This window comes from Alosa pseudoharengus, unplaced genomic scaffold, assembly GCF_046254945.1.
Source record: "Alosa pseudoharengus isolate Yale_2024_CS ecotype anadromous, Long Island Sound unplaced genomic scaffold, YU_APseudo_1.1 YU_APseudo_1.1_scf_18, whole genome shotgun sequence".
Taxonomy (NCBI): Eukaryota; Metazoa; Chordata; class Actinopteri; order Clupeiformes; family Clupeidae; genus Alosa; species Alosa pseudoharengus.
The window spans coordinates 19,290,179-19,313,174 of record NW_027468650.1 but is presented as its reverse complement, the minus strand read 5'-3'; the positions used below and the strand labels follow the sequence as shown (position 1 = coordinate 19,313,174).

Below are 22,996 nucleotides of genomic sequence, written 5' to 3'. Positions count from 1 at the left end.
TACCCTGTACCAAAAGCACCAATGTTTTAATTAGATCCAGCCGTCCCTGCCTCCCACCTTGAATAGACAACGGGAGCTCCTCAAGAGAGTGGGGTGCACCCTGAAGCACTTCTCTACAGTAATTGTTAGCACAGGTCCATATTGATTTTGTGTACTCTTTTCGGTAGCCCTCCAATTACAACCCAGAACGAGTGTTTTTCCACGGAGTGAGCTCTTGTTTAGGACTCCTTCAGATGGTGCCTGGCCAGGGAGGACCTTGGGAAAATGTTTGTGGGGAGGTTAATGAATTAAGACCAGTGTTTACCGCAAACACAAGCCATGCCAGCCGACTCGTCCTCCTTGAAGTCTAGTGACCCAGGGGTCACAGCTGCGTTGTCCAGGAAACAATGCCTCTGATTAGGTCCGCAAACATCAGCCCATGTGATGGGGTGGGTCACGGAGAGTGGTGGTAGGATTCAAAGGCCCTTGCACACTGGAAAAATAGACAGAATCTTGGAAAAGAAAACAAAGAAAGAAAAAAAAACGTTTTTCCATCACCACACATAGTGTGTGGTAAAGGAAATTGGTCTGAAACACCCGAAAAGCAAACAACCATGCACAACTTAATTTCGTCAGTTTATTTATAGATTAAATCACTTGCAAATAGTTTCTTCTGTGTGTCACAATATTATAGCCATAATTACACCCCAGAGAATTCAACTCCTCCATATTCAATTGTTATTTTACCCAGTAAATTTCTTTTTTTTTTCATATTTCCATAGATACTACTGTTAAATAAAACACGCTGTTTTACACACTGGGCAGAGTAAAAAACAGTGACCACATAGTTGCGATTATCTCAATTCTGTCAAGGTAAAGCATATCATTGCAAGATGTTCACATAGGTGAGAAAAGTTACTGCCTGTTTCTTTTGTAAAAAATAAAATAAAAATGCTGTCCAAATACATACAATTCTATTCAAGACTGTGTGGAACCTGAAGATATCGGCGCACAAATGAACCCAGCGCGAAGAGTGAAGAACATCAAACACACCATTTCTCAAAAGCACTTAAGGGCCTTTTCACTAACACTACATTGAAAGTATTGACTTGGCAAAAGCAAAAGCATTAAAAGCTCTTACTAAATGGAACAAGTTCCAGGAAGAAGGACCCAGGGCAGATTCACTAGCTCCCTTATTCCCCATGCTCAAGAGAACAGTTTGTTTGATGAGCCTGCAACATAATCTACCCATGCTATCCATCCAGATTGGCCCCATGCAGTTTACCCTTGGTCACTTTTTAGAGTCTCCACATCATGGGAAGGGGAGGGAGGGCATTCTGCTTGTTTTAAGAGAGGAGATGAGAGGAGACGAGAGGAGAAGAGAGGAGAAGAGAGGAGAAGAGCAGCAGTGAAGGAGGGAACTGCAAAGGAGAGATGAGTGGGAGCCGTGAGGAGGGGTGAGGACACAAAGAATGGGGTGAAGAGAGAGGGGGAGAGGAGGAGCAGAGAGGGGGAGATACTGAGGGGGGAGAGGGGGCATGTGCTGTGGGAACGACACCCCCTCGGCCTGCCGGTGGACCGTCGAAAAGGCCGTGCTAGTGCAGCATTTGCAATTCAGATGGCCGTTCGGACGGCAGGGGAATCAATGGTCCTGTATCAATCTGCTGACTGCAAATGTCATCCAGATTTTGATTCTTGACCCCCTTATTTTGGCGCCCCCCACACTGGGGCCATTGTCCCTGGGGGCAACCCCCTCCCTGTGTGCCCCCTTTTCGGCCCAGGATCCCACATTAGGCAGGCAAAATCCACAAGCCAGGGCTCCTTTCACACGGCAGGCAGTAACTGTCATTTAGAAATGTGTCCAGCGAGGCTGAGACGCTCCCATAAAGGCTGTGAGAAAGGGAGAGACAATGGGCAGATACCAGCCACTGTTTGGAAAGCTAAGTGACGTTAACCTTTGTGGCCATTGTGATAATTTACCAATTTGTGTCACAAATCTGGTTAGAATGTAACGGTAAATCAGATGGAAATAAAACAAAATGGCAGCAGTCACACCACGGGGAGCATGTTATTCTTTTGTTGAATTCAGATCAAATAGAGGAGGACTCCTGAAAAGTTATATTCTTTTAAATAAAAATGTAACAAAATAAATGTATTAACATAAATATATTTGAAATATAATGTTGAAAAAAACTGCAGAATACTCTATTGATGTTAATGTCAAATTAAGCCCAAAAAGTTTTACTTTTTTTAGCACTGAAGTATTCTCAAAAAAGAGGAGGGCACCAAGTTCATTAGATCTTCCAGCACATAGACCTAACATCCTAATTAGTCACCTACTTAAACAAAACACTTTTGGTGGTCTCTTTCATCTCAACTGCAAAAGATGAAGGAATTTAGAAATTAGCTTTTTCTAAGAAAAAGTGAAAACGATTGTATGCTGTTGGAATTCATTACCAGTTTTTAGTTTTTCCATTAAGCTTTGTATTTGATGTTTACCAGTCAAAGTAGAAACTATCAGAACACAAATATTCCTTTCACTAATTAGCCTCTGAAATACATTTAATTAATTTTAACCATTTAAAGCCATTTTTCCAGGATCATGTTTAGCTGTTTTCTTTTTAGCTGTTAGTTTGAGAGAATGTATAACAAAAACATTCTAACAGTCCAAACAGTTACTCCTAAATAATTTTTTTTTGTTTTTTTAAAAAACAACAAAACAAATATTTTGCCCTTAATGTTGTAAGCTTTCGTAGCCCTTAACTCAGGGTTGCAAAAAAGTCTGAAGTTCCATTTAAGTTCACCCACAAGCCAAATGTGGAATATGTGAAGATTCACCATTTTGCACATGATACTGTGTGATTGAGACATGTGGTCAGTCAGTGACATGTCCCCATGACTACATGTAAAAACACACAGAGAGCGTTTGATATTTTATTGAGCACCAGAACCACACTGAAGGCTTTTTGAGCACACAGACTCGTTGGTATTCTCCCTGTGTTCTCAGTCCAGCCTGTGTGCATGTCTGGATGTGTGTGTGTGTGTGTGTGTGTGTGTGTGTGTGTGTGTGTGTGTGTGTGTGTGTGTGTGTGTGTGTGTGTGTGTGTGTGTGTGTGTGTGTGTGTGTGTGTGTGTTTGTGTGTGTGTGTGTGTGTGTGTGTTTGTGTGTGAGTAGGGGGTTGAGGTGGAGGGTTGTGGATTTCTGTGTGTGTGTGTGTGTGTGTGTGTGTGTGTGTGTGTGTGTGTGTGTGTGTGTGTGTGTGTGTGTGTGTTTGTGTGTGTGTATGTGTATATATGTGTGTGCATGCATGAACGCTGATGTGTTTCTCTTTTTGTGTGTGGCGAGAACACTCCTTCCTGCTCTTGCCCAGGCAACTCTTCCAAACATGGAGCACTTCTCTGACTACAGCGAATCTCGCTGGCAGGTCAGACGCACATCGCCCTGACGTGCAAATGATATTCAGTGCATTAGCTCACCCTTGAAAGGCTTGATTTGGGGACTCTCTTAGCCAGTCTGCCTGTGTATGCAGGCCTGAGTCTGGTGGTGGTGGTGGTGATGATGGTGGTGGTGGTGGTGGAGGTGTGCAGCCGCTGCTGCTGCTGCTGCTGTTGCTGCCTGCTGGCTGCTGTTTATTTATGAGTTCCTCCAGGTTCAGCCTCTTTAATCATTCATGAGGAAGAAGCAGACCGCCAAGTCAGATGTTCTCTGTACCTCTGCACCCTGTAAGCAGCGAAGAAGGAGATAAATAAATAAATAAATACATAAATAAATAAATAAATAAATAAGCAGTGCCCAGGCCAGTCACCAAACTGAACTCATGTTAATGTTCACAGAAATGATTTACAATCAATAAGTCATACCTTAGCTGATTCCCTGTTTTTATTTATTTATTTATTCAGTTAATGGTTTTCAATGTGTTGTCTATCATTCATTATTTGCATGTTTTTGAGTATTTGTTTGGTGTTATTTATTCATCGCAGTATATGTTTATACATCTGAATTCTACATTTAATTTTTATTGTGATCAAAGGCTAATCATGACTGAGGAACGGCCATGGGCAGGGCAGAAACCCATCTGCTCTGGTCTCTGTACTCCTGTTTCTGTTTTTTAAGCTGATTATTAATCTGTTCACTGAATAATTACTTGACCTGAGTGCAGTCCTGAGCTCTTGCCCCGATAACCCTTAAAAATAATGACGTCTGCAGCCCAGCACCCTCTCCCTGCAATCGGCATTTGTTCAACAGCACAGTTTCCACAGCCCATTTGGAGCAGTAACTGGGGAAGCAAATTGCAGCCAACGCTGAATAAATTGAAATGTTCCTTGTAGATGTAGATAAAGGTCAATAGCAAGGAAACACAGAGTGGAAATCAGACTCGTAAATCAGCTAGCTTAAAAGTTCAAATTAAAGTGGTTAACATATTTACAGAGGGGGGCATGGCAAACACATTACAAATATGTAGAGTAGTAAAAAAAGAAAACTTGATTAGCGGGAAATAATGTAGTCACTGTTCCCTCGTGAAATCTCTAAATGAAGGTGTTTGACCCCCAGAGCATAGCAAAAGAGAATGGAATTTAAGAAACAGAAAGTGTGAGAAAAGTGTTTTTTTTTTTTTTTTAAGCGAGGCCGCCTGGCTGCCTGGAGAATGTGCTTCATTGTACTCTCAGAGAAATGGCTTACTGTCAGTAACTGTCAGCCATTCTTGAGGTGTATAGTTTAAATTTGTCTAATTTAAATAACATTTTCATTAAAATGTAAAGTTTTGGAAAATACACACTCTCCACTAATAAATTAAATCCTATTAATTGACTTTTAGTTGAATCAAAACCGTCTTCAGTGAATAAGTCTTTTCCAATCATTACTACTACTTCAGAACACTTGGCTGTTAAAAGCAGTTACAGTATCTGCATATTTGGAGTAACAAGATATACTGTACAATACAGTAATTGATTTTATGAATGAATAAAACACCATTTCATCACACTTGCTTACAGTAAGTAGTTGTCTAATTTATTTGGTGTTTTCATTATGAGAGTGAACCTGTGTATCACATCTGACATGAAGCCCAGTGAAAGTGCCCGGCCACAATGAGTCCTGCAGTTACAACTGACCATTTAGATTCCCCATGGAAGAATGAGTTTTTAAATGATCATAATGACAGGACAGGTCTGCGTTTAGACTTAAGTGAGGGAGAGTCTTGATATGCAGGGCTCGCAACTCCTGCACTATTACATAAATACACAGGGTGGTGTAAATATAAACAGAGTGGGAAGTGTGGATGACTGAAATACCTGTGGTGGACAGATGAAATTACATCTTCAGCATCTTCTCTATATTTACCCCTGGAGAGTTTATTTCTGACGTGTGTTAATGTTGTATAATCCACAACACCTCAGTGGTATACAACTATGGGAAATCCAGTAATTTTTGATGGTCTGCAAATTTGCAAGAACATGCGACCACAAGCAAAGATGGGCAGACACACAGCCATTTCGCTCACTCTTTCCTGAACACACACACACACACACAGAGAGAGAGAGAGAGAGAGAGAGAGAGAGAGAGAGACATGGCACACACACAGAGCCCTGTCTGAATCTGAATTTATGGCAGTAAACATGTGGTCTGTTTTGGGGGAAGACCTCCAGAAAGAGCGGGCGAGATAGAGATCCCTCTCAGCACATGCTGAGCTCTTAAGCCTGGTGGAGAACAGCCCCCCCACCCCCCGTCACCCCCCAATAACAGCGAGCCTGTGCCTTGTAATCATAGGAGAATTTTGTTGAGCTGCTTCCGCTCTGCGAAGACAAGCTTTGACAAATGGGAGGCACAGCTGCACACAGAAGTTTTGGAAATATTTCTTGGGAGGCAGTGTTGCCAACTTCCTGGGGATAAAAAGGAAAGGGAGCCCTTCCAGGCAGTGAGAGCATCTGTGCCACGGCACTTAGTGCAGTCCGAGCGCCTCTCGCTCGCTCGCTCTCTCTCCCTCTCGCTCTCTCTCCCTCTCTCCCTCCCTCAATCCCTTCAGAGCTCACTCCAACAAACAAACGGCACAGTGGACTGCCATCAGCCCCTTCATCCAATTTGCCTCCATCCAAATGGTTCTTCTCACTGTAGCAGTCCGGCTATATCAAGAGACAGTGAAACTATGGGCATAGTAGACAAATGGTGAGGTTTCAAGGAGGAGAAATGTAAACAACATGGAAGAAAAAAAAAGTTTCAAATAGATATGTGTAGAAGAAGATCTGGGAAGACAATAGAGACAGAGGCAGACACACAAGCCCGAAAGACAGCGCATGTTTGTATAGTCACACAGGAACGTCACCGAGGTCATGGCGGCTCCATTTGTGGCACCGTGGCAACGGACGACTGATTAGAGGTAAGATGGATTGGGGATTCAGGAGGTCAGCGGAGTTTGTGTGTTTACTTTCTGTGTTTGCTGTGGAGGGGCCCAGCTTTTCTCTTTTCTCTTTTTTTCAGATGCCATCTGCATGGCACTCCGAGTGGGACACATTGTCTGACCGTGCAGTCGCAGTGAGTGATCACCCTGTCGAAGCGTTAATTACAAAACCATTTCAACTTCCCACAGTGCTTTTCTCCTAAGGTTTAAAGTTCTACTCCGCGTGCCAAGGAAAACAGACTGTAATGGACATTTTCTGGCCGAGCAATTATGTGAAACGCCACTGCCCTCCAGTTTTTTTGTTTGTGACAGTTTTGTGGCACAGAAACCTCTGGTCTGGGGAAAAGTGCAAAAGTTCAGGCCAGCTTTCGTCTGCTGATTTGTTTTTACTTGTCCAAGCGCTCCAAAATATCTCTGTATCTCCCCATAACAACCCCCTCAATTGTACAGAACTGCCCAGTTAAATGTGAACTTTTATGGCAACACACACTTAAAGACATGACATGATATATTCTTTTGACCACTTTATGGTGTGAATTAGTGGTTTGATGTCTTTTTTCTTTGTTTTGTTTTGTTTGGGTTTTTTGAAAGGTTGTCAGCTGGAGCTGCACTACGTCGTGATGTGAATGATAAGGGCCTGTCGAGGAAACCGCGGCCGTTATATATATATATATAAACGTCCAAATAGTAGATCTCATAATGTAGAACTCGTTTTAGTGCGTCTTCTGTTTTGTGTGCTGTGCACTTCAAGTCAGACATTTAAATGCAAAAGAAGATATTCATAAACATTTCAATAGAGTATATTGATGCACATTCTTTGTATATTGCAAAGGAACCATCTGTTTACATTGCCTGCTCTTTATGCCATTTTCCCAGCAATTGCATTAATCCCTCGACGATGGTGAGTTTGTTTTGACTTGATAAAGTTTGGATGACTTCCCCCAACCCACCCTCAGTCCCAAGAATGATGTCTTTCTGAAGGAGACCAAATCCCCTGCATTTATTGGCACCGAGACTCTCTCCATTTTGTCCGATTTTCTCCCAACAGACTGTTCCACTGTTCTCACATAGATTGATTTACAGGCCCGCTGCCAAATGTGCAGTCCCCCTCTCTCACTCCCGAGGCATTTGGACATGATGCCCAACTCAACATTTGGCCATACATTTTCAGCTCCATTTCACAGTGAGATAAGAATGGTGCAATTTGTTATCTGCACATTCGGACCAAATCAAGTAAATAAGTAATTTATTTATTTAACTAATTTTGAATAACACAGGAATGAGTTTCAGAAAAGATTCTAAATTTAGATTAACTCTGTCTACAATAAAGGCTAAAGAAAATATTGAAAAGGTGTCAGAATTTGCAGGTCATTAAGAAACGTTGTATAAAGGCTACTTGGCTATTTTGAGGGTGTCTGGTCCACCCTTCTTTGGCCTGCATATCTCAGTGCTGCTGAGAGATTTCACACCCGCTGTGTGGTTTCTCAAGTGTTAACTGTTAACACGATGGGGCCTGGGAAACTGGCTTTTTCAAACATCCCTAAAATTCGAGAACACTGAGCTCTGTGTGGCTCCCAGGGAGCTGGAAAGTGCTTTCGCTGCATCCTCGGAAAAAGTCACACAAAACTCAACTGTCTGTCATTCCTGCTGCCTAATCGAATCACTAGGAATAATTGTGGCCAAAGTTGCTGTTGTTGCTGTTGTTGTTGTTGTCGTGCTCCTGTTGTTGTGTCTGAGGCATCTGAGCATGCCCACAGGAGCTGCTGGGTGAGTATCCGGGGAGAGGTGGCTGCTAGACTGCCTGCTCATTAGTGCTCGCTGCTCGCCATAGCCCCGATCTGCCTCGTTTGCATACCGAAGCAAATAGGAAGTGAAGGTGACTCACAGGCAGAGAGGCGAGGCGAGGATGCTGCAGCCACGAGCACCTGACGACCGTCTCCAGCACAGGATGGTTTGATTGTGGGGTGAGCAACAAAAACAGGAGCAACCTGGAGAAGGATGGGATGGCAAGTGAAAAAATTATTGTTCTGTGCTTATTATGAGGTGCATCACTACGTGGGCTAATCGCAATACAGCGTACACCAATGTAAGCTCTTCCACCAATCCTTATGCATCCCTGAGCTTCTGCTGCCCCAAGAAGGATCTAACTGTGACAGTGTACAACTTCATGTATTAATACATGTTTAATAACAGACAGAGGGGTGATGTGGCAATGGAGCTGTTAGTCTGCCTGAGGATGGTGAAAATGTCCTGCAGTAAGTTGATAGTTTACGAGGGTCACAGTCAAGTGGTCAATTCCTCATCAGGTTATGTAGAGTGGACTGGAGAAATGCAGTATCTCATGGTCTTGATCTTAGAATTCTGAGTTCCTTACATATTTATAATCATGTTTGTATGATAATCCCAACATGTTAAGTAAGGGATAACGGCCGTCGAGGTGTCCTGTTATACGGAATTAATGGACGAGGGCAAGTGGCAAAAAACTTGCCTCCGCCCGAGTCCATTAATTCTATATAACTGGACACACCTCGAAGGCCATTATCCCGCTCATCACCCGGTTGCCACTGTAAAGCAAAGGAAACACGCGGTTCCGTTTAAAAAGAAGCTCAAGGGCCCCAGCTGTGGCGCAACTGGCTGGGGCACCTGCACCGTACGCTAGCGACCTGGGTTCGATTCCCGCCCCGTGGTCCTTTCCAGATCCCACCCCGACTCTCTCTCCCACTCACTTCCTGTCATTCTCCACTGTCCTATCAAATTAAAGGCATAAGCCCAAAAAAAAAAAAAGAAGCTCAGGTTCAGCTTGTATAACTTCTGATAGCATGGAAAGTTAGCTTGTTTACAGTTGATTCCAATGTTGCGAAGCCTGCAACCGTAGTCCTACTATGGTTGTTATAGTTACCATTCATAAGCATTGATATGGAACGTTGTCCTGTTATTCAGAATTAAAGGCCACCCCGCCAGCCAATCAGAAAAGAGTATTTCTTCTTATCTCTCTATTGTGCTATTTTACATGCACATAACTGAGAAGACTGCTCAGAACTGAGGAACATACTCCTTGTCCACACACACACACACACCACACACACACACACAGAAGTCGTGTGTGACACATGCTCTTCCATGTGGAGATGGCATATTAAGCCCATGAGAGGAGTGAAATGGACGGCCCATTAGGCACTGGCCATGTATGTTGACCTTATGCAGGCCACACTATCATGTGCGTATTAATATTTCAGCATGCTGCTTACCTGGCTGCAGGCAACACTATCCTCAGCCCCAACACCCCCCACACAAGGCAGTCTACAGAACAACATCTCCATACAAACCAGGCCTTGTGCGATGACTATGAGGAGGACAAAACAGAAAAAAGAGGGGGAAAGTGTTGGCAAAAAGGATTAATCTAAAGTAGCATAATGACATTGCTGCACTGCTTCCCTCTTTTGCAGAAAACCATGAAATTAATGGGTAGGTTGGATGTTGCAACAGTCCACAATGCAAAACCAGACAGAGATTTTTGCAGATGTTCCTCAAATGAATCATTACATAATTAATGGCAAGAATGGGAGGCACCACTCTTACATACATCAAAGCTAGTCTGTGTGGTAGACACACAATTCAGGGCCCAACACAACACCTGAGCTTCCACAGCACTGAATGAAATAAAAGTTTCAGAGTATTTCAGGAGTTATACATATTTCTTTTCCCACCATTTCCCTCTCAATTTGTTCTTTTCTTTCTCTAAATCTGTATCTCAGTCAACCTACTTGCTCACCCAAGGATGAAGGTAACAAGTGTTTCCAGTTGAGTTTACCAAGGTATGTTTTTCATTTGTACCCAAATGTTAATTAGTTAATTTGCCGGTGATCTATTAAATGAGGGCCATGTCTTGTTTAGTTTTGGCATACCTGTAGTGAATAATTCATTAACTGTAGTTATTAGCTATTCACTCCTAGACGATAAATGTTTAATACGCGACGGATGGTAGCTTCCTGTGGGTGTTTTCCTGGAAGACAAACCTCTCTGGTTTATTCCTGAATGCCAGTTACAACAGCGGCAATCTTTTTAAATCTGTCTCTAAGATGTGTAAACAATCATTAAGGCAGAGAAGTCTGCGTTCATCCCTTACAGGAGCTTCATAGGAGATGAACACATCGCCAGTTCCCCGACACACACACACACACACAAAACTCTTTGCACAAGCACAAGCACTCAGGAGGCGAGAAGTGCGGTACAAGCTTTTCTTAGGCAGAATCAGTGTGTGCCTACATGGGAAATTTTGTGTTCCCACATACACACATGTAAATAAAAAATACCTTTTCACACACTCTCTCTCTCACACACACACACACACACACACATTCTTCCTGTCTTTCGTTTTGTTGGTGCTTGCAGCGAGGGATCTACTTATCCTGATGATAATGTACTTTTTTTCCCCCCGAGTGGAGCTACTGCTGCCGTTTTTTATATAAAAAAAGAAAAGTGCAGGATAGCTGGGCTTCTTAATTAGCGCAGCGCTTTGAAAGGGCCTCGCTTCCCGCCATGGCAGGTTGGCAGCACCTGATTAGCGAGGGAGCGCCGAGAAATAGCATACACACACAAGTACAAAAAGTTTCCCAAAATAAAGGGTGAGAGACATGCAGACGCTCCTGGGCTTCTCTCCTTCTCCCTGCACACAGAGGGGTGAGGAGATGGGGTTTGCATATTTGCCTTTTTTTAACCTGACAAATTAGAGAAAGAACCAGATAGAGCACAGTACTGCACGTCATGTTTGCTTCACCAGCAATACTTTGAACAAAAGACACATAGTCTGTACCTACATTATTACTCACACAATGTTATTTTGTTTGCTAGTTTGTTATCCAAATAACTAAAAAAAAAAGGTCACCATCGTCTATTTTGACTCCACCAGAATATTTTGTCATGTTCTGCATGGTTCTGAGTTGAAGTCATCCAGTCTGCCAAGATCCTCATCTCTGGAGTCTGCAAGTGGTGGGGATGAGCATGCAATTAGTCTGAATCCAGAGGGAATGATGTCCAGGACCACCCTGGCTAGGTTTCCTGATGCTAGCTCATCTGAGACAGAGATTGCTGAAACAGCCTGTAATGTTACATCTGTTATGGTTCAGTACAATCCAGTTATGGGTGTTCAGAGCTGTGTTTGTTGTTTTTTGTTGTTGTTTTGTTTTGTTTTTCTCAAATGTCATTAGTATGTTTAGTTATAAATACCACCCACTTGGATTGCTCATCCAGTGTTCCCATGCTAAGACCAAAACCGCTCTCATAAAGTCATTTCTTTTGGTTTCAAATTCCCCAAGATATCTGATTCAGCGGCATGGCACAAACTGTGCTTTTCGCCGATGGAATATTATCTGCATGGGAGAATTCCGCCATCTTGACCCTGTGCCACAGACAGATGGGGACCACCAGAGATAGAACAGGGCGCAGGACGTGTTGCCCCGATCAGTGTGTCCCGAAGCAGGCCTGTGTGGACATCTGTCCCAATCCCCAGACAGGTGACCAGCAGCCATCCACCACATCTATTAAATATGTATGAAAGCCGGGTTAGGCCTGAAACAGACAGAGTTTTAGGGTGCAAAATTAAATCAGGGGAGGAGAAAGAGATAGAGCGACAGTGAGAGAAAAAGAAAGGGAAGAAATGGTACGGCTAATCAATAATTCGATCCAGCAGCGCTTGCGCACTCATTCATTATACATATCTTTTCATGCAGTCAATTTTATGCATTCTTATTCCACCCCGAGTGACACCGCCTGAAAATCAGGCATATTTAAGAAATAGATTTCAAAAATTTAAATAGCGCTGCTTGCCTGGAGGTCTATTCCCCCTCTATTCTTCCTGCATGGCCTTTATCCATATCTGTCAAGAGGAATATCATGAAGCATTTATGATTTCCCCCTCTTCCTGTCCAATCTAATATGAGCAATTATAATCCACAATGACATACACCCACACACACTCATATGGGGCCTCTCCCCCCTGACGCACAAACATCCATAAATGCATGCACTCCACATGCTGAAATAAGAGCGCAACCTTAACATTCACAATCATGTAACATTCTTCCTCATTATTCTCCATACATATCATGTGTTTTGCCCCAGATGGTCCTGTTCCTCCATTAGCACTCTAATTAAGTGAGAGTACCTGACTGGGGCCTTGCACATAATTGACCTGCACTAGAGTTAAGCGCGGGGAGCCAAGGGCGCGGGCGACTAATGTAAGGAAAATCCAGTACCTGGGGAAAAGGGCAGCATTCAGCCTAATCCCCTGGCCTGCAGGCTGCAGACTTAATGACTGCACTGTGGGGACCCGGTGTTAGCACTACGGGGACATGAGGGCCATTGTCCACACTAGGCCTGTTTTTTTTTTTTTTAATGGAGGCCACGCAACATGTGAGGCCCTTGCTCCTTTCCACCCCTAGCCAGCCCACAGTCATACATATCACCCTCATCTCCCCACCCTTCGCTCTTGCCAGGGACTGCCTACCAGCTTTATCTCTGCTGATGGAACGGCTTGAGGTTTAAGGCCTTGCATAATAGGTGAAGGCAATTTAGCTTAATCTGCACAAAGACAATGGCAGGTTTGCGGGTGTTGCAACTGTGGCAAATGTGTTTAAACAGAAGTAACTGATTAGCCTGACTGAGTTTTTAATGTCAGCCTCCACACACAAGGAACTCATATTTTTACACCCTAGCCCTGCAGCTGTTTCAGTTGGGTTAGGTGAGTGTAGTTTCGAAGAAATATGTCACAGATTTTCACACTAGTCATACAGCATGTAAAAATAGTCTATTTGATGTCTTCGTACATGACATACACCTACACATCTGCACTTTCCTGAAAAGAAGCACTCATTTTTGTTATTTGTTTCCACATCCAAATGATTTTAAAGAAGATTATAATTGGTTGGCCATTAATGAAGCTGTATGTAAGAAACATTATGTCTTAACTGTAGAGAGTTACTATAATTCCAGCCCATCTTTGTCTCATCAAGCTTATCCAATCTGATTTGATAATGTCTGCATGCTATTTCTATTTCAGATGGGGTTTTTTCCCCTTTGGCTGACAAGACAAATTACCAGTCAAATTGATCTACCATTTGTCTCTTGAGTATTTAGTGTGTGATATGGGGTGGTTTAGTTCATGCAGTCAGAAAATAAAGTGGTAATATATTGCTTGTGAACAGTTTGGCTTGTGCAGCACTGTTGAAGCAAAACTTTCAATCAGTTTTCCTACGTAAGGCCTGGCCGTGTCTTCACACTCATGTTCCACAAAAGTGTAACACAACCTGACATGTTGTAGGTGACAGGATCAGGTAACATTGACATGGGAAGCCATGTTAAGTCATATCTGTGGCATGTGGAATGTGTGGCTGTCCGAAATACCTTCGTACTGAAAACTGATGCCAGAGAAGTAGTGTGACACTTGTCCTTCGATCCAAAGCCAGAAACACTGTTTAGGAGTTTATAGAAGGGGAGGGAACATGATGACTCACTTCAGGCAAAGTGTTGTTCTGTTTGTATAGATCAAAAAGATACTGGATTAATTGCACTTAGCCGTTACATATATTTCCTTCTCCATATATTGATTAGGGTTATTCATTGAACACAGGATATCACTCCCCGGATGTCAGTCTGGCTTTCATTTGAGGGAGTGTTTAACTGCATCTGGTGAAGGTGGTTAATGTTTAAGTAAGGTGATTAGGCAGCCGGTAATGACTCTAAATGTAAATGCAGCCCTGGGCTCGTCCAGCACTCGACCGTGACTGCCCTGGCTGGACGAGCACGTAGCACACCACAGCTATGGCAGGAATGTAGAGGTCAGCTTCATAATTAACCTCTCTTCATTTTTGGAAAGGAAAGCATCCTCGTCCACCCTAAACTCATCATCTCACTATAGGAGAGAGAGAAAGAGAGAGAGAAAGAGAGAGAGGGAGAGAGAGAGGGAAGGATGGAGGTAGACACGTGGAAGGGATATCGGAGGATGGATAGAATAAGACTGAACAGGGGGAGGGGAGAAGGGAAACAGTGAGGTAGAGCCAGACAGATGACAGAAAACTGGCAGAGAGCAACATGGCCAATGTCATACTTAGTGTGCTCACATGATCACTTTGCTCCTCAGTCAGCTCTCTTTGACAGAAAATATCTCTATCATAAAACATTTGCCATCTAGTAAACCTGGTGTCACCACATGTTCAGGGATGTAACTCCCCATGGCTGAGATTATTCCCTTACTTCATTTACACTGAGCCCTCAGAGATTAATTCACAATCTCACCAGGGAAGATTCTCTCTACATTTTATCTCATTTCACTCCTCAGCTTAGCCTTTACTCATATACTACACAAAAATGACTTCCTCACACTTGAGACGCATATCACCTCCTCCCCCCGCCTCCTTATGATGTTGCCACGGTGAAGGCTGCGTGAATGAGGTCAAAGGTTAATGGCTGGAATTTTTTTTGCAAGGCTTTACCACATGAGTTCCTTGTACAGTCGGCCATGCTTTGAGCTTCAGTATGTTGCAATTCCTGAGGACACTGGCCTCCACTTTGCTGTAAAATACAGTGTAGGGACATTTCTCTATCTTCTTTCATCACCAGCTGTAATTAAGGAGATGGACCTGAAAGGGCAATTTCCGTTGCCTCATCCCCACAGGCCGCTGAGGGAGAGGCACAGGAAAACTTGCCTTCCTGCTCTCCTGCTCTCCCCTTCTCCCTGTAAATCACTGTCTCTCTCTCTTTCCCCCTCTGTCTTTCCCTCCCTGCCTCTCTCTCTCTCTCTTTCTGTAGACATAATTGAGGGTAGAGCTGTCAGTGTCCTTGCTGACAACCGTATGTAATTATTACAGCCTGACAGGCTTGTCTGTTAGCTGTGCACTGGTTGCTTCCCTGCAAAGGAGAGGAGGGAATAATAAGGACTGGGTACAAAATAAAAAAGGACAAAAGATCAAATCTATTAACTGACGGTTGGATTTTTTACTTTATTACTTTGGATAATCTCTCTCTCTCTCTCTCTAGATTTTGCTTTCTTTAAGGTGATACTAGACCTGTTTGGTTCGGGTTCTATCTATAGATTGTTTTGGTTCAATTGCAGGTTCGATTTGGGAAGCTCACAATATTTTGGTCTTCCATGTGGCAATTAGGATGTCAAATCAAACGCCATAAAAGCCAGGAGCAGAACGAACTTCGTCTCTATTTTCAGCCTAGCGTCTGGTGTATTTTTCACAAGACCCTAAAGTACAGTTGTGGGAAGACGACACATACACACACACACACACACACACACACATACACACGTGGATGGACACTGACTAGGGAAACTACCTAATGCAACCAAGCACATACTGATACTGTGGACCAAAAATGCATAGACAAATGGACGCACACACACACATAACCTAGGCCTCTTTCCTCGATCACAGTCATATGGAAATTACCAAGAGAGCATAACAATGTCTCAGTTGCTGGCTGTGGCCACATAAATCTTAGTGTTTCAGCAAGCGCCCTCCTCCCTGACCCTCCACACCATCCGTCATGGCCTGTCCCTCCCTGTGACCTCTCCAACCCACACACATATCCTGTTCTCTCTCTCTCTATCTCTCTCACACACACACACACACACACACACACAAACTACTGCCTAAGTGACAGATAGCACTTTAAACACCCTCTTGACTGATTAGCTAAACATGCTGGAACACACTCTTGTATCTCATCACCACCCAATGCGGTGAGACTGAAATAAGAAACCTTAATTATTGTATCAGTTTGCTTGTATATGACAGAATTACTGTATCTGAGCAAAAATGTTTATTGCCTTACATTGTTTTATACTACTTTAGTATGTTCTGTGGGCATGTGAACCAAAAAACAGCCCATTTTCTTTTCACACACAGACCTCACCCGTTAACAAAGCCTGTCCAGTGGCAGATCACCACAGCTAGGTTCAAGCAAGGACACTGAGGAATTCCATCTGCATGTGAGGGGGCAGTGAGTGACAAACTGCTCATTCACAGGTCACTTCCTCTGAGGTCATCAATCAGGAGCTTGCATAATGTGATGCCAGTCCATCTGCCAGTCATGCCATGATCAAAAAAAATGTATTAAACTGATTAAAATAATCTCTGTAACTCAAAGAACCTGGGAGCGTGATTTACTTCTTGAGACACTGATCCAACAATTTATTGTCCACTATAGTCTGTATGTTTGAATTCAGGACAGTAGGAGAGAGAGAGAGAGAGTGTGTGTGTGTGTGTGTGTGTGTGTGTGTCCATGTGTGCCCATGTGAATGAGTCGCGTTGGGCCTGCCTCTCTTCAGTAATTACTGGGAGAGGCATTGCGCTGTTGGGGTTGGGTACAAGCCGCCTCTCCGCAGATGCCTCCTGATGCGATGACAAGCTCCGGAGGCCCGCTGCACAGCTGGAGCCCACCCCTCCCATCCCCAGACATCAGACAGACCGCCACAACCACCCCCCCCCCCACACACACACACCCCCAAACAACATCATCCAGCCACCCAAAAAAAGAAAAACGCCAAACTGTCTGTGCCCCGCACATGCACTCTGTTCCATTGCCCTAGTTGTATACAGTACATACATATTTGTTACTGAGAGACGTTACATTAGGAATACATCAGGAACTACTTTGAAATCCTTTGTTTACAAAATGTACTCATTTGCTAACCGTAATGGTACAGCTCTCTTGTCTTGTGAGTGGTGGTTTGAATCACTCATGAAGCAGTAGCCTGTGGAGACCAATTGTGTACAGCTGATACAGAAACATAGTCATGAATATTTCCATTCATTCATTTTCAATAATGAGGGCTCGATGAATCATAAAAAGAAGACCTCTGTCATGTATGACGGAGACATAAACATTAGAAGGTGTTCTTCATAGAAGTAAAAATGGATGTTACTACTCTGTCTTATGTTTTGCTTTTTTCATTATGGCATGGTGGGGAGATAAATAGCCATTGCCATGCACTGAGGGTCTGTTCCATCAGGACCACTGTTCTACAGCCAAGTATTTGATCTACACATCTGTTTTGATAATAGATGAAAAATGATGTCTTCCAGGGGTGCACCACCGCTTTAACAAATGCCTTAAACATCACTTCTTAAGTGATGCGATAATATAAGCATTTACAACCTTTGAAGATTTCAAGTCACACCCCTGGCAGCTGTGGGACATTTGCATGCTTTTTAGAGGCGAGTGGTAGTTGCTACATTGGATTACACTAACCTCTAGGTGAACCTAACACGGGTCTGCAGTGAGTGCTAAATATCCCAGGCATGGGCTTAGATGTGTCTAAACCGAACTGCATAAATATGTCAAACATGTCAAGATGGCTGTAAAATGGTGGGCATCCATCATGATGCTGGAAAAGTTGGTATGAAAATGAGAGCTAAGTAGCTGCTTGAGTTTTAGCTGCAGGCTAACCAGCAGGGCAGGTTTTCAATTCAAAATATGTATTTGAATATATGGTAAAACTTTACACATATTTCAACAAGACTTGGTTTGCTAAATCATTCTTTTAAACCACAGTTTAAAGCCAATAGTATTGACTAAAAAAAATAATCTTACAATCTTGTGCTACCAGTCCAAGGCCTTGTGAAATCGTCTGTGCCCCACATGCATCACAAACAACAGTCAAACAGAAGGTAGCTAGCTAGTTTTTCAGTCTGCAAGTTAGCCTACTGTAAACTGAAGAGATCAGTTCTTGTGTTTTTGGGAACACAAGAATGTCTACACACCTGCCATGTGTTTGTAAAAATAACCTTAAGTTAGATTTAGATAGAGGTAGATTTAGCAGATGCTTCTATGCATGTGTTTTTTCCCTGCAGCTCAGGGTGTCTTTTAAAAAAAGGAAAAAGTTCAACTGCTAAGAAAAAAGCCCCTTACATCAAGTGCTTTTTTGACAGCTGACCAATTACAAGCTGGTAATGAGATGTTCATAACCAGCAGAAATTGAGACTGAAGAAACTTATTACGATTGACTTTGAGCACAATGAGCTAATGATGTAAGAATTAAACTGTTTCACCATATTCATTTATGAAGTTATAAACTGGACGTGTCCCAAATTGTTTGGTCAGCGTTTGTCTTTATTGCAGTCGTTCAAAAAACTAGCATGTTAGCTATCTTTTGCTACCTTTTGATTAGCTCACATTTTTATAGCAGCAAATTGCCAGATTTCTTCAAATCAGAAAAGCGCCCTGGACAACTTTTCTTGTCAAAAAAAGATGCCAAGCATGAACATAGGCCACCATTGTACTATGTAGATTCTTTAAAAATGCTTTAGCTAGATATCAAACTTGTATACATTAGCTTACCTACTGTTGCGCAGTTGCCTAGCTGTTAGCCATAGCCTAGTGGTCATCTCCAGACTTGGTTTCAAATATAGCTGTTTGGTGAAGTAAATGGCTGTTGATTTTATGTTTCCATACTTTAATTAGGTTATTGCAACTTGCCTACCTTGGGAAACTGAAGTATGAGAGGCAATGCTTCATTGTCATATTTTTATACAGACCTTTTTTATTTAATTTTTACTTTAATTTCACTTAAACCTGACATTGTCCAGTCCTGGTGGGAAAAGATGGTTTCTAGATGTGTACTTGGTTTGCATTTGTATACCTTTATATTTAATATGAACACACAATGGCCTCCTGAACATTATCCTTGGATGAATATGCCTTTTTAAAGAGAACAAATCCTTCACTAACTGCACAAAGTTTGGAGAAAAGCACTGCCTAGCCAGAACAAAAGTCAACCCTCACCCCTGAATCGCTTCAAAACGTGGGCAGGGCGCTCCAGCATTTGCCTTTAATTCACAAGGACCAATAAGGACTGCTCAAGGAGGGCCTTTTAAAAAACATGACCAATTTCCTTCTTCAATGGCCGCCTTTCCCTCCAGCCCAAGCCACTGCAATCTGGAGAGGGCAGCCAGCTGGCGTGTGGAAAAGGGGGGAGAAAGAGAGAAGGAGGATGACGAGGAAGGATGGATAGAGTGTAGAAGTATAGGAGGGAGCAGAGGGGTAAAAAGGTGAAAGGCCACAGAGAACTGCTCCCAATCAGCACTGTTTAAACAATTCCACCCTTCCCCCCCTGTAGAGTGGACAGGTTGCATGAAGAGAATCGTCCGTGGGCCAGTGGAGTTGTAAGAGAGGCAGAAAACTGAAGGGGAGGAATGTGGTGTTTACTCACTGGGTGGGGAGTGAGAGAGTGGAGGAGAGAGAGAGAGAGAGAGAGATAGGTTGAGCAAGCTGAATAGACTCAGGGTTGGGGGGTGGGCAAGCTCACTAATTAACATCTACTTGACGCCACACTGTCTCCCTAAGTCCATCCAGCTGCATTTTTCAGTATGTCAAAAGGTTTTTTGTCCTCAGGACCAGTTAGGTATGCCCTACCTCGTACAGTAGAGTTTAGTGAAGACTGCATAGACTAAAACCAACTTCTTATTCTAATTCAAATGTCCTTAAATTCACACATTGTATCAGGGGAATTTAAAACAATTAATTAAAGAAATTATGAGTTAATTAACACATAGTTAATATTGGAGACACAGGACTTTCCCTAATTGCCTGGAAATGCTTTAAATTCATTTAAATGAATCTGTGTCGCTCCATCTGTCTCTGGCGATTACTTTCCCAACAGCCACTTGGCTTCATTCTGAAAGACAGACAAATAATTGTCACGCATTTTGTCACATATCTTCACATTCTCCCCCCCCCCCCACCCCCCGGTTGTAATCTCCTGCTTTTCCAAAATGTGATTTAAGTGGGCCTCATTTACATAGAGAGGAACTGAAGACTGACAGCAATTTAGGGTTTAGTGTAGGAAAGCTGGATTAGTGTTATGCGAGCTCGGTGTCTGGTCTCCTCCACATCTCCATGTGTCTTGAGGGAGTGACTGTGGACTCTGAAACTCAACCTTAAACTCCTAATCCCAATCAGCAAATGGAGCTCCTGTCCGAGGTCCTACCCCTCCCCACTGATACCTCCAATCGTGGGCCTCCATTGAATGGAAATGGTGCGTAAACAAATCCAATATGCACTGCATTGTGCAGGGGCTTGTGGAGCCCTGATGGAGTTATTTCAGTGGTACAAATCACTACTCGTACTGGCTTTTCCTACAATAGGTGGTCTTCCGTCTGTTTTTTTTTTTTTTTAAACACCATCATAATCCCATGGTATTTGCATGTGGGGTCGTTTAGCGACTGCAGTTTGCCCTGAGGCACCTGGTTAAGAGCCAGGGACCACCACAGAATGCGAGACAACGCTAAACTGACAGCCTGTGAGGCCCAGGTCCACAAATATGACACTCTATCAGCCATGGTGAAGATGGATGATGCAGCTCTCTTTTACAGATGCATATATCTTCTCTTCGTCATGTGGGTGCGTCTGTGTGTGTAAGAAAGAGAGAGTATGTGTGTGTGTATGTGTGTTTCAGTAGCCAGGGAGGGACAATAACTCACTGCCGATGGAACGTGTGAGTGTAAGAGTCTGCGTCTCTTCTAGGGTGGAGTGTACAGACTAGTTGAGGCGCTGCTGAATACAGTGCAAAACCATTTCCTGTCCCGCACACGTCTCAGACGTGGTCGCCGGCCCTCACGGCTCCTCTGGAGACCGACCAAAAGGGTGTGGTGGTGGTGGTGGACGCCGGACTGTATTGTTACAATGGGCTTTCGGGGACTGAATGTGTTCTTAGTTGAGATGGGGCCAGGCCACAGATATGGACGTGAACATAGCTTCTGAGGGAGCCAGTTTCCACTGCTGCCTGAATGGAAAATGAACTAGTTTGCTGTCTAAACACAGCGCTGTAATTTCTTGCATGGCCAAGCGAAATCACCTGTATTCTACTACATTAAAACAACACAAAAGGGAGTGTGTAAATTCTCCTGAGACGGATGGAGTTGTGCATTTAAATGAAGTCAATTATGTTAGTCTACCATATCACAGCTGCAGGACTTCTTTTCCACCATGTTAAGCAAATTCCCTTTGCATATTTCCTTCATTTGGTCATTTGCTCAAAGAGCACTAATTGAGTTCCATCAACCATGTCTGACATTGATAAATTTCTCTCGATGTGGGGAAATGCCAACATGTCCTGGCTTATGCACTGCTGTTCTGCACCAGAGGACTCTACCTCACTTGTTCAAACATAATTTACATCTATGTTGGTGCTCAAAGTTCCATGACAAAGGCTGTGGGGACACTGTTGACAAAAGACACTGAGCCTCCAAAAATGTCCTTAAAATTATACCTTTCAGGGAAATGTGTGTTATTCTTTGTCCAACATTCACGCTACCCACAGACAGTAGACAGACACAATTATCCCAGCCTTCCACTATTTTGAGCCTATTTATATAATGTAATGACTTTGTAATGGACTCATGCATTGCCCTACCCAGACACTCTGCTTTAGGCCAAGGCTATTACAGGTATCTCCTGTGAAGCCTTCCTGCCTCAGTTCTCTTGTCTCTCCTGATGTGCATGGAAATCAGACATACAGCTGCAGATGTGATTATGTTTTACTGTGTTTAACTTTTTTTCACGCAGTGCCTCTTGCAGTCCTCTAATTTGTCATGGTGAACAAGGTGGATACAGGAAAAATGTTCTTTGGTCAACGCAACACGCACGCCTGAAAAAGGTACACAACTTGATGAACCCCTTATTAGGGATCAGCCGCCTTAACAAATAAAAAATAAGGGCCTCCACACACAAGACAGACGTTACAATCCACCACAACAACGAGATGTCAAACTGCACAGATCTGGGCCCCTCTCTCCTGAAAGCTGTCACATACCACATCACGTTCTTGTTCACTAATTAAATAGCACTGACGTGTAGATTCCCATGTTGTCTTACTCTTCTGTGAGCCCACTAGGCTGCTAATACAGAGCGACATGTGTTGTTGGTGTTATATAAAGGATATTCATCTTTTTATTCCTGTCACTCTTCAGTGTGACAAAAATCTGAGCGGTATGTGCTTGATGGATAGACTCAAACTACAAATGAAAATTATGAAAGTTTTGATTTTGAGAGGGCTGGGTGAAATGATAACAAACCAGATAAATAATGAAAAAAGAATAAAGAAAATGTCAAATCAAACTTAATGACTGACAAGTAGATGTCTCTCTCTCTCTCTCTCTTTCTCCTTCTCTCTCTGGCATGGAAAACAATTTGCAGAGGGAGCGTGCAAATATGAATTATAGAAAAATGTAATGGATCAGGACTTTGATTGCCTCTGGAGGTGCCTTGAGATGGTATCCTGAATATGAATGTGATACATATTTTCTTTATCTTTTTTTTCATTATCTTCAACTATCACCCAGATAGAGATATGCTGCAGAATCAGCTATCATTTCTGTAGAGGGTTCATCATATTGAATGACAAATTGTAGGAATTAGGTAATTGTATCCATCCATTGTATACTCACTGATCACTAATGTTATGTTCAGTGCTGAACTCACAGATTAATGAGTAAAGAATAAAACAACATGTTAGATACTTATCTATTATTATTTAATGACTACTTGTGAGCAGAGTTATCTCAGAGAGCTGATGTAATCTATAACTTAGAGCTATTGAAAGAGATGCAGTTAAGCAT

General features: G+C 42.9%; 1 long non-coding RNA gene across 1 annotated transcript; it reads left to right on the top strand.

Annotated features, from left to right (window-relative positions):
• The first annotated feature begins 5,927 nt into the window (after positions 1–5,927).
• LOC143131662 (uncharacterized) lies at positions 5,928–6,883 on the top strand. The gene is made up of 2 exons (XR_012988162.1): positions 5,928–6,353; positions 6,455–6,883. It is a non-coding gene; the product is annotated as an uncharacterized LOC143131662 (long non-coding RNA).
• Positions 6,884–22,996: the final 16,113 nt, after the last annotated feature.